Source organism: Amblyraja radiata, chromosome 12 (genome assembly GCF_010909765.2).
Source record: "Amblyraja radiata isolate CabotCenter1 chromosome 12, sAmbRad1.1.pri, whole genome shotgun sequence".
NCBI classification, from domain to species: Eukaryota; Metazoa; Chordata; class Chondrichthyes; order Rajiformes; family Rajidae; genus Amblyraja; species Amblyraja radiata.
In genome coordinates this window covers 23,866,688-23,883,321 of record NC_045967.1, presented here as the reverse complement: position 1 = coordinate 23,883,321, position 16,634 = coordinate 23,866,688, and the positions used below count along the sequence as shown (strand labels likewise).

Genomic DNA, 16,634 nt, shown 5'->3' with positions numbered 1-16,634 from the left:
AAACATCGCCTATTCCTTTTCTCCAGAGATGCTGGGAAACTAATATTCTAGATTTGAATCATCACCCGAATCTTTTTTATTAAACTAACAAATGGATGTTCAATCTTATGCATTGACAGTGAATGACCACGTTTCACGTACGGGTGAGATGACGCTATATTAGTTGTTACCTGTGCAGTCCGCACTAGTTTGCATAGCCTCTTGTCACCTTGTTCGCTCTGCGGGCCCCTACAAATTCGTTCATCTGGATAACCCAGGGACAAAAAAATGGTATTAAGAATGGTGTTAGATTAAGGAGGGGCGGGATTTCCTAAACAAACCCACAACAAAGGAGGCAGAATGTGACCTGTCACAACAAAAGAAAAAGAGAACTTTTTTTTTCTGCGTGGCAAAAGCAAGATTTGCGAGTAGTCACTCAATGGACGAGACTTGTCTAGGACATAGTCACTTTGTACTGGGGCAGAACGGGAGTATCAGGAACTTCTAGAAGGGATATTCTATTTGATCCAATATTAAAGGTTATTATCAGATGCTTTATATTAATATCATAGGGTCCATTCCACAAATATTATGAGGATTGTATCAATAGTCTGTGCTGTAAATGCTTTGAATTTAATGAGATTACCCGCTCAATTCCAAAGGCCAAGGTGAGATCTGCACAGGTGTCACCAGTATCAGGGAATCATTCCTGACAGGCAGACTTGGCGAACATTTTTTTACTCACTTTTTTTTCTCTGTCCAGCTGTAAGAGTACCCACGGTAAACTCACGAGTCACTACGGTAAACTCACGGGCTACTACGGTATTACAACGAGTTTAAAAGTTTCAAAATTTTCCTTCAAGAGTATACTTGACTCGTGGAAATCTTTTAACATGTTGAAAAATTTTCACGAGTTAACACGTTTCCCGAGTACCTGCCGTTAGTGTTACGAGTCGCAAAGTTACGTCCACGAGCTCCGACGTTCCCGCTACGTTCATTCTACGTGATTACCACGAGTTTGATTTGTTTTTAACTCGGGATAACTCGTGGGTGGACTCGCACCGTGGGACAGGGGTTTAACAATGGGTCAGCCAGCTTTGGGCTTGGAGAGGGCCTTTCGTCTGCATATTTCTGTCCTAATGGATATTGTGTGATGCAGCTGTTAAAATACAACTTTGTATAAGATGCCATTTGGTCTTCCTGACACACGTCAACATTATGTGTTGAGGAATCTTCCAAAGACTCTTTAGGGATAGCCCTCAGCCCTCATACTAAAGTGTGGAATCTTTGTAAATAAACCCTTTGATTGTCTGCATCACTCCTTTAATATTGGCCATCTCCTTGCAATGATGGTGTTGAGTGAATCATGTCTGAAAGTAGAGAAAGTGACACGTGGGTGCCATGCACTGGTGGAACTACAATCATCTGTACTGAACTTAAGAAATTTATCTCTAAGTCTGCCCGTAAAGCTCTTACAGAGATCAACCTAAATAGTTATGCTAAAGAATAACATAGTGATGCAAGATGAGCACCCTAAAATACCTGAACACTAGTTGTCTTGGAGAACAATGATCAACAATACACATTAATTAAATATGCACAACATACAATACATGATTTCAAGGATCAAGAGTATTTAATTATATCAGCAATGGAATAATAGCATTCTTCCTTGCTGCAACTTTACAGGGCAATTAATGCAATAATAAACAAACAAATATACAATAATCAATAATTCAATAATTATTATTCATAAATACTTGGTAACCAGTCCATAATAATGCAAAACCGATGTCCGTGGGGCAACTAAATGAAAGTCGATCATAGGTCATAGTTACTGGCGTAGGGTTATGGTTAGTGTTGTGTGATGTTTAAGAGCCTTTTGGTTGCTGGGATGATGCTGCTCTTGAAACTGGAGATTATCATTTTCAGGCTCCTGTACCTTCTTAGTAGCGAGATGAGAGTATGTCCAGGGTAGTGTGGGTCTTTGATGATACTAGCTGCATTTTTTAGGCCAGTTCTTTTCGACAGTGGGGAGGCCAGTAGTGGCGATGGACCAGGTAGTGTCCATCATCTTCTCCAACCTCCTTCGTTCCTTGACTACATTTGTATGGCACGCTTGGTCTTGAAAGAGTGGGATATCTGCATTGCTCAACTACATTGGCCTTCTAATATGAAGTAGGTCACTCTCTTAAGGGCCTGTCCCACTTGGGCGTCATTTGCGCGTCACGCAGGTGGTGCGTGAAGATTTTGTGAATCCCAAAATCCTGGGGCGTCGCACGCGACCGCGCGTCACTGCCTACGCCACCATGTCTCACCATGCGTGCGTAATGCACGCCATGCGCGTGTCATGTGCACGTCACGACGCGCGTGTGACGCGTAAATTATGTCGCTTCGTGTGTTGTGGCGCGTAAATGATGTCGCGTAAATGAGGTGCAAATTATGCCTAAGTGGGACAAGCCCTTTAACCAGCTTGTATTTGGAAGCCTACTTACATACATGTCTAAACTGACTTTCACGTTGGTGTGAGTGTATTAGCAATCATGTCACAATGCTGACATACTATGGAGAGAGGGAATAAAACTGAATAGTTGGTTGTGAACAACAGTGTTCTGACTGAGTCAGGACACCATAAGAGTGAAAAGAAAATTAAGTCATCATTGGAACAGGGACCATATGTTTCAGCCTTGTGTGTGGTAAGCAATATAAAAGCAAATCACACTCAAATTGACACATTTCAAGATTTTTATGTTTGTGTTCATTCTACTCAATTCCGCTTGCATGCTGTTTTCTGTAAAATCTTTATCAATCCAGGATATAGCTTAGGACAGAGATGAAAAACAAAAATCAAGGAGTATTCCTTGATATTTTTAAAAGAGCTGACTTACTAATAAAAAGGTGAATGAGAAATCACTGTTAGTGAGGTGAATTTGAATAAAAAGTAATGATTTAGTAAACAATGTAAACAATTAGATTGTCTACATTAGTCTATCTCTGTGAAATTCCAATGAACGGAAGTAAAAGATTAAGAAATATGACATTCTTGTGACTAAAAGAGGCTTAAATTTAAGATCCTCCTTGAAGATGCACAATGAGCAGAATTAATAGAGTTTGCAATGGCGATTAATTCAAAGTGGGAATGTGGGCAGTTTTACAAGTGCAGCTGTCTTTTTGCACAATATTTTTTAAACCTGGCACAAGATGTTGCAGAAACTTGATTTGCTTTGGATATATTTTGCATTTGATTTTTTTTTGTTTTAAATTGCCAGTTTCATGCAAATTATGCTAAAGAAAAGGCAACCAGGCAGACATTCCAAGCAAGGCTTTTCACTGGCTTCATTAAGATCGCAGGCAGAGAAACAATACTACCTGGTGTTTCTAGTGCAGCCACTGTTGGCATGAGACCCAAAGCTGTTGTGCACTGGAAGATAAATATAAATTGATTGTCAGGAATCGAGGAGTACAAGGGACATGAGACATTTTACCTGGACAAAATATTGTCAAGAATAAAAGACCTTTCACCACTGAGTCCTTATCTGAATCCCTTCATTCAAGGTTCAGTATTTCCATAGTACCATTGCTTGTAATATCTTGTAATAGAGGTCTGTACGCTCTGCTGGGGCACAGACTGTGGGGAATACTGAGTACCATGTCCATAGATCGTAAACCTCGACGGGTAAAGGAAATGGTGCTTAAAAAAACCCAATAATTTAAATTAAAGCAGGCATGGTGAGGCAGATGATATGTTGCATCACCAACTGTAACAGCTAATATCAGCACAGACCCACACTACCCTGGCCACACTTGCCCTGAAAACTGTGATCTCCAGGTTCAGGATCAGCTTCTTCCCAACAATCATCATGCTCTTGAACAATGCACAACACGAACCACAAACTTACCTCAGCAACTATGACCTACAATAAAAGATAAACACAAACAGCTGGGGTAACAGCGGGACAGGCAGCACCTCTGGAGTGAAGGAATGGGTAACGTTTCGGGTCAAGACCCTTCTTCAGATAAGGGAAACAAGAGATATAGACGATGATGTAGAGAGATAAAGAATAATGTATGAAAGATATGCAAAAAAGTAACAATGATAAAGGAAACAGGCCATTGTTAGCTGTTTGTTGGGTGAAAACGAGAAGCTGGTGCGACTTGGGTGGGGAGGGATGGAGCGAGAGGGAATGCCGGGGTTACTTGAAGTTACAGAAATCAATATTCATACCAGTGGGCTGTAAGCTGCCCAGGCGAAATATGAGATGCTGTTCCTCCAATTTGCGTTTAGCCTCACTCTGACAATGGAGGAGACCTAGGAGAATAGAAAGGTCTGTTTGGGAATGGGAAGGGAATTAAAGTGTTTAGCAACTGGGAGATCAGGTAAGTTCAGGCAGACATAGAAGATGTTCAGTGAAACGATCCTATACCTCCTCCCTCGACTTTGTCCAGGGACCCCGGCAGTCCTTTCAGGTTAGGCAGACCACCTCCAACCTCATCTTACAGTATCCGTTGTTCAAGATGTGGACTATTATACATCAGCGAGTCCAAACGTAGACTGGGCAATCGTTTCGCTGAATACCTGAGGTCCGCCTGAGCCTACCTGATCTAATTGAAACATAAAAGGGGGTTTGAGTGGGAAAAGATCCATACCAAGGGGTAGTGAATCTTTGGAATTGCTGAGGTTATTAAAGGCAGATATCAATAGAGTGTTAGCTATAAAGGGAATTAAGGGATAAAGGGTTAGTGCAGGAAAGTAGCATTGAGGTAAAATATTAGAATTGAACACATTGTCTGAGTGAGCAGAATGGCCTACTGCTGATTTTGTTTCTTGGGTTCTTATGTTTTTAGGAAAACAGCTGAATCAGCATCACTGAACTGACAGTATTTTCCATTTTCTGCGAAAAATCTATCCTGCCTTGTCCTTCTTGATCTGGCCAACTGCCTTAACCATCATCCCATCCACCACCAATACTCTTCACCATCATCTATCTTGATGGCCTGCAGATGCATGATTACATTCTGATCTATTCAGTCATAGTCGGAAATTATTAGGAAGGGCTTCTTATCCTGTGTCTGTCACTGATACCTTATATCTCACTAGATTCCATTTCTCATCCACATTCCTCTCCCAGTCAACAACACCTGAAAATACGTACCTTGCGATGTACAACTCTACTGTGCCATCTCTGATAATTCATTCACTCTACACTGAAGATGCAAGATGACTGTTTATCCAAAATCCATTATTGAATGAGAATAAATTTTCTCTAGATAAATAGAGCAAAAAAAATCAACGGCATTGACATTTAATGCTTACACTCAGTCTTTTCCCTAGTCATCACCTCATGTCTTTCCCTGACAACTACATGAAACGGTATCAGACTATTTATGACTTTTGTGCCATATTTGACTCGGGTTTTAGACCTCTTTTGTTTTATACATGTGTGGGATTTAAGTATCACTGGCAAGGCGATTGTGGCAATGTGGCAATTTAATGCCCCACTTACCTAATTGTCTTTGTGAAGTTGCTCTTGAGTTATGTTCATGGGCTGTTGAGGCACAGCAGACTGATTTTCCACTGTGCTGTTGGGTAGGAATTTCTAGGATTTAGATCCAGCATGATGAAGGACTGGTGAAAGGGTTAGTCTGGATGGTGTGCCATTTGGAAGGCAACCTGGTGAATGTGGTGTCCCATACTTCTGTTTCTCTTATACTCCATCATGGGCCAGCCTGCTGAATATTTCTAGCACTTTGTGTTTCTGTTTTAAATTTCCAGCATCTGTAGCTCTTTAGATTTTTGCATAACTTTTTGGAGGTGCCCACTGCAGCCACTGTGTGCAGTGGTGGAGCTAATGAATGTTTAAGCCCGTTGGCAGGACATCAATCAAACAGGCTGCTTTGTCCTGGAGGGCTTTGAGTTCCTGAGAGCTCTCGGCACAGTACTCACCAATATTTCATCACGTTCCTAATGTGCATTTGTAGATGGTGGAAGGACCTTGGGAGTTGAGTTACTTGCTGCAGGATACCCAGCCTCTGAACTATTTGTGCAGCCATGGTCATTCCAGGTTCTGGTCCATGGGTGACCACAGACTACCCAAACAGGCTGGTTGCAAAAGGCATTTAGTCTGCACATGAGGTGTCACAGAAACACACTTTTGGGCCGCAGCTCTGTACACCTGACAGGAAGTTGCCAGGAACTATGACATTAGTGCAGCCAATGAATTCCTACAATCTGGAAAAGCCTCCAGTGCACGTAAATGTCCTTCCCCACTAGGGGTGAGGGAAAAATAAATCCATTCTCCTATCTTTCGAAATGAAGATTGCACCAGTGAGCCACAGATGGTGAGATGTGGAAAGAGATCAGAAAAAGCAGCCTGGGATGATCCTGGGGCCAGGAAGCTGGGAGTGATCATATCTTTAAATTCCATATGGAAAACAGTAGCAGCACATAAGTGAGATCGCTCTTGAAGTTGCTTAAGGCTGTAAATCTCAATGAGGACAAAGGATTAAATTGGCTCAAAGTATTGGCTGTTTTTATGACAGGAGTGATTATGTTTCTTGTGGCACCAAATGAAAACTGTTGAATTTCAGATAAGGAGTTGCAAATCGGATTTCACAATGTGTGTAAAGAGGTTCAGAATTGGGCACAATTTGTTCTATTGCGCATTGAGCTAATTTTCATCTATGCAACCTTTTCTTTTTGCATTGTGTGAATTATTTCTCGTCCCTTCAAAGTGCAAGTGTCTACTGCCTGGTACAATATTGCAGCTGATAGCTTAGATCTGGCAAAGGTCTATCAGTTATTTGTTGCTCTGATTTTATACTGCGGCTCTCTTTTATCAGTCCCCTTTCTCCACTTCCATGAAAGCACGTGTTTCCATCAACTAAGGGAAAAGCAGCATGTGGAGGTCAGCCAGGGAGAACAGATCCATTCTAACTTTTCAACGACTGAAAGACTTCCATCCCAAGGGCAATAATCAATGAAACATCTTATGGGTGATATCTATATTTGGCTCCTGCTGGAATTTGAAAAAAATGTCTGGTTAGATTTGACCTACATTCAAATTTGCTTCAGCCAGGGTGTGGTTGGGAGGGGTGGGGGGAGGGAGGGAGGGAGGAGGGAGGGGAAGAAAAAAAAATGGGAGAAGGAAGAGAAGGAGGAGAGAAGAAGAGAGAGAGAGAGAAGGAGAGACAGAGAAAGAGAAGAGAGAGAGAGAGAGAGAGAGAGAGAGAGAGAGAGAGAGAGAAGCACAGAGAGAGAGAGAGGGAGAGAGAGAGAGAGAGAGAGAGAGAAGAGAAGAGAGGAGAGAGAGAGAAAGGAGAGAGAGAAAAGAGAAGAGAGAGTAGAGAGAGAGAGAGAAGAGAGGAGAGAGAGAGAGAGAGGAGAGAGAGAGAGAGAAGAGAAGAGAGAGAGGAGAGAAGAGAGAGAGAGAGAGAGAGAGAGAGAAGAGAGAGAATAGAGAGAGAGAGAGAGAGAGAGAGAGAAGAGAGAGAGAGCGAGCGAGAGCGAGGCGAGAGAGAGCACGAGAGAGAGAGAGAGGAGAGAGAGAGAGAGAGAGAGCGAGAGAGAGAGAAGAGAGAGAGAGATGAGTAGAGAGAGAAGAGAGAGAGATGAGAGAGAGCAGAGAGCAGCAAGAGAGAGAGAGAGAGAGAGAGAGAGCGAGAGAGAGAGGAGAGAGGAAGAGCGCAGAGAGAGAGAGAGAAGAGAGAGAGAGAGAGAGAGTAGCGAGAGAGAGCGCGAGACAGCGCGCTCGAGCGAAGTAGAGAGAGGAGAGAGAGAGAGCTAGAGAGAGCGGAGAGATAGAGGAGAGATGCAGTAGAGCGAGGAGATGAGATCTCTCTACCTATATCTCTCCCTCCACAATATATCTCTCTATCCCCTCTCTCTCTCCCCCCCGTCTATCTCTCTCTCTCTCTCTCTCTCTCTCTCTTTCTTCCCCCCCCCCCCTCCCTCCTACCAAAATGACTGAATTAGCTGCTCTTTGGAATAGTTACTTGTACGGGTTCTGAGGGTGGTGGGGATGGAGGAAAGATGCTCAGATACATAGGGGAAGATCAGAAAACATGAAGAGCTGTAAATCAGGAGAAAAAGAAAATAGACACACCATACAAAAATTCCAACAGAGCTGGTCGCGCTCTTCACCTAATGGAATAGGACATAGAAAACTGAAAGCGGTGGAAATGAAATGTTATGTAGTATGCTGTAAACTTTAAATGGCAAGCTGGATGAAATACGTCAAGCCATACATGACATGAAAGGCTTGTTAGCCACTGTGTTCAGCACGTTGGGGAAAATGAAGCAAGAATATCTGCCCAGTGTAAGATGACAGTCTCTAGAACTGCAAAAGGGTATTGCATGCTTCGCTATGTTTAAAGGAAAACTGAATCTCAGCAATGATGTTATTTTGTCCATTACACTGCTAATACTATTCCCACTTAATTGCACTGATTGTCCTTAACATATCTTATTTCAGAGGTCAAAGCACTCTGATTTTGCAGATTTATGCTTCAAGGGTTGCTATTAGGTATTTATTGTACTAAGAATTATGGATACATTATTACACAGCAAGCTTCATTTTTTATGGCCAACGTTCACCTCTATAACATTATTCTCTCTCAAGTAATTAAATATGTTACAAGGAGCAGGACAACGTGACAAATAGGAGCCCTTAAACAGGAATATGTGCATTAAAAAGGTGTGAGAAATATGGCAGCTCAGGGGAGGCAGATACAATACGTTATACCATACTCTGAACACAGATGTACAGGATTTCTGATTAAATACTACAGGCCAAGGAGAGGAAAGCTGCAGTGTGGAATTTAATGGTGAGGTGAAAATAACATAAATATGAAGTGCAGATTCAACAGAATGTTACCAGCATTTGAAAGGTCACATTACAAGTACAGGTTGTACTATTGGCTTGCATTTCTTCCTGTTAGAGGTTGTACATTGATCTAATCAAGATATTTAAAATGATTAAAAGGCTTGGTGCATTTGAAACAGAGCAACTATTTCCTCTGGCAGCGGATTCAAGAACAAAAGGACTCAATTTTAAAAACAGAGCGTGGGCATTTAGAAAATCTTTCTGGAGTCACCAGTAGATACTTGGAAATCACTCCACCAATGGTTGTGGGTGTTGGGTCAACTGAAATGTTTGTTTCTGAAATAAATAGATTTTTGTAAAAGAACAATAGGGAAGAATATGGAACTGAGGTACAGATCGGCCATGATCTAATTGGCAGAACTGCATGACGGTCCTGAGAACATCTCCTTTGCTCCTTTAAACCTCCATCACAATGAGGTTACAGGGAGATATGCGGGAGAATGGTTGATGGGATTACATTGCCAGCTAGCATAAACTCGAGGGGGCGAATGGCTTCCTTCAACACCGTAAGAATATACAATGAACCAGCAGGACCAGCAATTTTTACTTAAAACAAATATACACTGAATAAGGGATGGAAAATGTTCATAAAGAAAGGAAGGGAACACAAATGTCCAAATGCTTTAAAAGTGGCTTGTTTGTGAATAGGCGATATTAATTGATATATTAAGATAGCCTTAATTACAGTGTAAATGGTTAGTAGAGTTTTTTTCCATCTTTGTCCTCTTCCACTCTCATTTCAAGAAAAATCTTTCATTTTACAAACCTACCTGCTATGTAGGCCCTGATGTCACATGTCATGTAATCACAGCCAAAGATGGCAGTACTCTACCTCCTTTAATTGCTATCAAATGTATGCAAGACTACTCCTATCCTGACTACGCCTACATCTCAAACACTGTTCCTCACGTAGAGGGGGAGCAATTGCATTAAGAGAGCTTTCACAAGAAGGGACAGTGAGAAATTAAGACACCTATTCAAACTACTTTGCAGGTAAACAGTTTTCAGGTTTTGGGGATCTGGGATAGTTTCCTCCCTGAGTAAAATTTGAAGCCAAATTAAAAAGAATTTAATTACACCATTAATTGCAACACAAAGAAACTGCATACGGTGGGTAGGTTTCTCACTGATATATAAAACCTTGAAGCTTGTGCTTCATAGCTGGCCTGCACTCCCAATCTTAAAGCAATAGGAATAAGCCTCTACTTGCTCCCAACATATTTGACCATGAGGGATAGAATTTCTCACAAAATTTCCCAAGCTGTGCCTGCAAACGCCCTCATTTTTTTCTGACTCTGCATCATAGGATTAGCTGTGCACACAATAAACTTTCTGAGATGTGAAATAACGACTTTCATAAAATATAATGGGTGTGGAGGGGTGCTGAGGTAATGCTGAACTAAGAATGGAGGCAGAACAACAATCAGGTAAGTCTTGAGCAGCATTACCTATTTATGCACCGTGTGGATGAAGAGCAGCAAGTCAAATTGTATCCGCAGGGCTGAAAGTTTATTTTTTATAGAAAGCAATTTGCATGAGTTGAAATATTGGCTTATTATTTGAATGTGATTTACAGGCACTGTGGACTCAAGTTCTGACATGTACATATGGCCATGAAAATCTTAGGCTTATTATTTCCGTGCACTGTTTATGGTTTGTCAGAATAATATTCAGGGCGAGGCCAGAATCGTGCAGCAGAGAGATAAAAGAAAAAAAATACTCAGGGTACATCATAATTTAAAAAATCAAGTATTAAAAAAACAATTATATTAGCTTACAGATATATTACAAATCATATGTTTTATATCATATATATTATGTGGCATATATTTATGAAATTGCCATAAATTTAACTGAATAAGCATTATGCAGAGACCTACTGAGTACATATTGAATGATGTGAATATAAAAATATCATTGTGATGCTCAGCAGACACAAAGGCTTAAGAAACTTATGACTTCAGGTCTGTTGTTTGACCACAATAGGCAAATGTCGCAGCCAGGGACTTCTGGAATCGCAACCTGCAATTTACCCCAATCTGCACCCATTCTGTATGCGTCGACTTAATGCATACATTTCCCCCCAATATCAATAGTGTGTGTCCAAATATGAAGAGGATGTAATTTAGTATAGAGTGTCAGAATGGTTTCAGCATAAATGCACGATGAGCAACAGAAGGGGATATCGGTAGGACTGCAGGAATGTTTGGGGAGAGAGAAACGGCAAATAATAAATTGACTGGATTTTTGGTAATTCTGTAATGGGTCTCCATTTCCTAAATTCTTTCCCTTCCCACACACAACCGATTCACAAGAATAATTTGTCAAGAAGTTGTTCTTTAATTTTCTGGAGAACAGGTGAAGATTTGGAATTCAAGCCCTACTAGATAAGTTGAAGAGAAGTTGAGATTGACTCCAAAGCTGCCCTACATCCCAGCTGGCATAAGTGGTCAGAAGGCAGAAAGGTAGATAGCTGGTGGAGACACTGACAAAATGACAAAATGCAGTCACTGCGCAGGAGGAGGGGCTGAGATAAGAAAGTGGAAGAAGAAAATAAAGAAGAGGGGAGGTGGAGGAAGTGGAGATTTGCAAGGATCCCAAAATGCTTTTGGAAGAGATGGAGGATATGGATTTTGGCTTTACTTTGCAAGTTCTCATCATGGACCTTCCAACTGGGTTTCAATGGGATGCTAGAAATGCTCACCTCAGCCTCTTAAACTGTTAGTGCATGCACATCTTATAAATTAACACCCCTTCTCCTCATACACCACCCTGATGTAAACATCAATCTCTTGAACCTGGAGTGGAGGTGTTATGCTTGGCAAACCTTCAAATAACACAATCAGATTCTGGGATGTGGAGACTCTGAAAACATGAATGATATCAACACCTCTGCAGGCATGCCAGTTAGAAAATGGTTGTAGATTGATGTGCAAGGGGAATCTAATTAGAGAGATGCAAGATTAAAAAGGTGCCTGCACATGAAGCACTAGAATGAAGAAAGAAGACTTTAAATAGAATCCACTTAAATAGTGATTTTCAATTACCTTAAGGCATTCCAATACATTTTACAATTTATTAACATATAGTCACTTGAAATTTAGGGAATGAGACATGGAATTTGAGAGCATTTAATTTCCACAAACATGAAAATGACATGGTAATGGCTTAAAAATTCTACAACACAATGCACAGAGAATTTGCACCAATCTGGTGTGAGGCAATAAAGATCTAATATTCAACAGACGTAATGTCTGAAGCATTATGTGTTTTTGAACTGGTAATTCCAGGCCTTGCTTGATTCTTTGAGGCATTCATAATGACGTTGAAGATTAGTCACGGCACAATGAGAGCCCGCATTCAGCAGGCACTGAAACGGGATGAAAATAGCTTGAATGTTTCCTGGTTTTGATTACACCTGGTTTAGGGTGCTTGTGATCTGAATGACTTAAAAAAAAGAAGAGATATTCAGAGCAAGTGAGGGAACCTTGGATATGTTTCTACCATTTAAAGACAAATAAAAAGTTTGGTTATATTGCAAAAAACATAAGTGAATTTAAAAACAAAATGTTTTTTGTTGTTTTGATGATGGAAAACCAAGTTTTTGCAGTATCCTAATTGTATTTGTGTCAGAGCATGAACCTAGTTACTTTAGTTTTGTTTAATTTAGAGCTTCTTCTCCTTGCGTATGGCGTGCACAGCCTAAAGTTGGAGGACAACTTGTTCTATTTGATCTTATTTGATTGTGCACACCAGGTTGATTGCATTCGTTGAAACAGGGAGGACCACGTGAAGGTTCCAATCTCCCACCCCAATTTAGAGTTACAGCATGGAAACGGGCTCTTCGGCCCATCAAGTGTCCCTGACCACAATTACCCATACACTGGTTCTGTCCGACACAACGGAGACAATCTACAGAGGTCAATTAACCTACAAACTCACATGTGTTTGGAATGTGGGTGGAAACCGCAGCACCCGGAGAAAACCCAAGTGGTCACATACTCCGTACAGACAGCACTAAAGGTCAGGTTCGAACCCTGGTCTCTTGTGTTGTAAGGCAACAATCCTACCACTGCTCCACATGCCTCCTACATTTTCCATCTCCAATCCTCTGCTGATTCTAGGGGGTTAAACGCAAAGTTATATTAATTTACTAGTGAAGAGGTTATACCTAAACCCAAGACAGGCAGATCCATTTGCAGCATACAAGCAGACAAATTTTCATCTGCCTCTGCATCTGCGTCTTAATATATGACCACAATATAACTACTTACACTGCACTTGAAACCTTTCATTGGTCCAAGTATTGAGTTCAGTGATGACTTTGTGGTAACACCATACAAGTTTCATTCATTGCAAGTTGGTGAATTCAATAAAGTACATTTATATGTTTGGGACAGAGAAGATATTGAAATATCATAATATAGTTCGAACTGTTCATAGATATAAATAAAAGTCTTTAATTCTCATTGATTTTGAATAAGGCATAATTCAGATTCAGATTCAGATTCAATTTTAATCTGAATCTGAATCTGAATTATGCCTTATTCAGTAATTAAGTTCAAATTCTGAGATTTTAATTGAGATTTTCTCTTTTGCTGAATACTGGTTATGATTATCCAGACTCCTGCCACTAGGTCATGCTCAGTTCCTCGACTTGCTGGCCGTTAAAAGTACTGCGGAAAACCTTTTGGATGTTACACACGGTAAAGCTATTTCCCTTCAGCAGCATACAACTACAACTTGATTCATCAACATATGAGTGAAATGGATTGATTTATTACTCTTGCTCTTGACATAATTTACCCAATCCAATTTTGGCACATTCCTTTTATCCAAAGGTGGCACAGTGGCACAGTGGTAGAGTTCTGCCTTACAAGGCCAGAAACCCGGGTTCGATCCCGAATACGGGTGCTTGTCTGTCTGGAGTTTGTACGTTCTCCCCGTGATCTGTACAGGTTTTCTCCGAGATCTTCGGTTTCCTCCCACATTCCAAAGATGTACAGGTTTGTTGGCTAATTGGCTTCAGTTTGTATGCTTGGTATAAGTGTAAATTGTCCCTAGTGTGTGTAAGCTTGTGTTAATATGTGGGGATTGCTGGTCGGTGCGGACTCGGTGGGCAGAAGGGCCTGTTTCCGCGCAGTATCTGTAAACTAAGCTAAACTAAACTAAACTAAACTACACTACACTACACTAAACTAAACTAAACTAAACTAAAACAAAACAATGAACAGGTATATGTATCAAAAGGAGAACAGTTGGAGCATCTCAGCTGATCAGACGGTCTGGATGAATCCGACTGGATGGTCTTGGATCTTGACCCAAAACATCAATTGCCCATTTCTTAATTTTTTTACACAGATTCTGGCATCTGCAATCTCTTGCGCCTGGTCTCAGAACCGAAGAGAGTCTGTCCTCTGTGGATCCATTCTGGGCAGTAAATCTAATCCATATCTTTAACTGCTCACCGCCAGTTAATTTGAGCAAGAGTGCAGTAGTTTTCTCTAAACAACCAATGAAATTAATCACCCATTTTAAACTTTTTGCCGATGAGTTCAAGTTCAAGTTCAAGTGAGTTTATTGTCATGTGTCCCTGTATAGGACAATGAAATTCTTGCTTTGCTTAAGCACACAGAAAATAGTAGGCATTTACTACAAAACAGATAAATGTGTCCATATACCATGATATAAATATATACACACATGAATAAATAAACTGGTAGTGCAAATAACAGAAAGTGGTTGCTAATAATCAGAGTTTTGTCCGAGCCAGGTTTAATAACCTGATGGCTGAGGGGAAGTAGCTATTCCTGAACCTGGTTGTTGCAGTCTTCAGGCTCCTGTACCTTCTACCTGAAGGTAGCAGGGAGATCAGTGTGTGGCCAGGATGGTATGGGTCTTTGATGATACTGCCAGCCTTTTTGAGGCAGCGACTGCGATAAATCCCCTCGATGGAAGGAAGGTCAGAGCCGATGATGGACTGGGCAGTGTTTACTACTTTTTGTAATCTTTTCCTCTCCAGGGCGCTCAAATTTCCGAACCAAGCCACGATGCAACCGGTCAGTATGCTCTCGACTGTGCACCTGTAGAAGTTAGAGAGAGTCTTCCTTGACAATCCGACTCTCCGTAATCTTCTCAGGAAGTAGAGGCGCTGATGAGCTTTTTTGATAATTGCCTTCGTGTTCTCGGACCAGGAAAGATCTTCAGAGATGTGCACCCCAGGAATTTGAAGTTCTTGACCCTTTCAACCATCGACCCGTTGATATAAATGGGGCTGTGGGTCCCCCTCCTACTCCTTCCAAAGTCCACAATCAGTTCCTTGGTTTTGCTGGTGTTCAGGGCCAGGTTATTGCGCTGGCACCATAGGGACAGTTGCTTGATCTCTCTTCTGTACTCTGACTCATCCCCATCAGTGATACGCCCCACAATAGTGGTGTCATCAGCGAACTTGATGATGGAGTTCGCACTGTGGTTCGCTACGCAGTCATGGGTATAGAGTGAGTACAGCAGGGGGCTGAGCACGCAGCCTTGAGGTGCTCCCGTGCTGATTGTTATTGAGGCTGACACATTTCCACCAATACGAACAGACTGTGGTCTGTGGACGAGGAAGTCGAGGATCCAGTTGCAGAGGGATGCGCAGAGACCCAGTTCTGCGAGTTTGGTAACCAGTTTGGAGGGGATGATTGTGTTAAATGCCGAGCTGTAATCAATGAATAACAGCCTGACATATGAGTTTTTGTTGTCCAAGTGGTCCAGTGCGGAGTGGAGGGCCAGCGAGATCGCATCCACCGTTGATCTGTTGTGGCGGTATGCGAACTGCAGTGGGTCCAGGTTTTTGTCGATGTAGGAGTTGATTTGCTCCATGATCAACCTCTCAAAGCACTTCATCACCACCGGCGTTAGTGCCACTGGTCGATAGTCATTGAGGCACGTCACCTTACTCTTCTTGGGCACCGGTATAATTGATGCCCTTTTAAAGCAGGTGGGGACCTCAGACCTCAGAAGTGAGAGGTTGAAAATGTCCGTAAAAACTCCCGCCAGTTGGTCCGCACAGGTTTTTAGAACACGGCCGGGTATACCATCAGGTCCAGGTGCTTTTCGGGGGTTCACCCCTCTGAAGGATTTCCTGACATCGGCCTCTGTGACTGAGACTGAAATGCCATCACAGCGAATGGGGGATCGGGAAGGCACATCAGTATTCTCCCTGTCAAAGCGTGCGTAAAACGCATTGAGCTCGTCAGGGAGTGATGTTACACCGGCATTCGAGCTGCCTCCTGGTTTTGCCTTGTAGGAGGTGATTGCATTCAGACCCTGCCACAGCTGCCGAACATCTGTCTCGTCCTCCAGTTTGGAGCAGAAGTCCCTTGTGGAGGCACTCCAAGTTCAGCAGTTTGCAGCTTTTTTCTGAGAAATGATTCTTGTATTCATCTCACTTGCCTGAGATCTCCAATGGAGACAAAATTGATCAGCTGTGCAGGATACAATTGATTACTTCTATCTGATTACAACATCTTATCAGTTTTCTGACTAATGGTAGCTCTCTTAAACTCCCTTGATGACTTTGCCTTTGATAAATGGGTTCCAGGTGGAAGATATTTACTGACATATTCTGTGGCCAAACAAATCTCTATTTAGAAGGCAATAGAAGACAAGTCATCAGAATTTGATTTCCAACAGATAATTTGGTTCTTACCTCCAGCCTGAGGTTTGTCTAATTTAACATATGCTCTTTAATTAAGAAGAAATGCTTCTTATGTCATATTAAAGAAAGGG

At 41.7% G+C, this 16,634-nt stretch overlaps 1 long non-coding RNA gene across 1 annotated transcript; it reads left to right on the top strand.

The window, feature by feature from the left end:
- Positions 1-515: 515 nt before the first annotated feature.
- Positions 516-10,802, top strand: LOC116979384. The gene is made up of 3 exons (XR_004413697.1): positions 516-552; positions 6,456-6,458; positions 10,792-10,802. It is a non-coding gene; the product is annotated as an uncharacterized LOC116979384 (long non-coding RNA).
- Positions 10,803-16,634: the final 5,832 nt, after the last annotated feature.